Below are 268 nucleotides of genomic sequence, written 5' to 3'. Positions count from 1 at the left end.
ACCAGTGGGCTTTAGACAGGGAGTGGGTAATTTTCAAGTTAGCTGTTTCCTTATTCTGAGAAGGAACAATATAAATTGTACTAATAATACAAACAATAAAATTCCAACAATTCATCCAATGCTGAAAGTTTAATGTAATTCACCTTCATGAGGCATCGTCAGTAGATTGGAATCTTCCAGCACGAGATTGATCAAATTAATGACGTTTCAAATTTAAAACCAATTATTGGAATGAACACGGTAAAATGAAATCATACTTTTCCATAAA

Source organism: Chiloscyllium plagiosum, unplaced genomic scaffold (genome assembly GCF_037043375.1).
Source record: "Chiloscyllium plagiosum isolate Xiang-an unplaced genomic scaffold, Cpla_swu_hap1 HiC_scaffold_52, whole genome shotgun sequence".
In the NCBI taxonomy this organism is placed as follows: Eukaryota; Metazoa; Chordata; class Chondrichthyes; order Orectolobiformes; family Hemiscylliidae; genus Chiloscyllium; species Chiloscyllium plagiosum.
The sequence above is the reverse complement of the archived record's forward strand: the minus strand, read 5'-3'. Positions refer to the sequence as shown.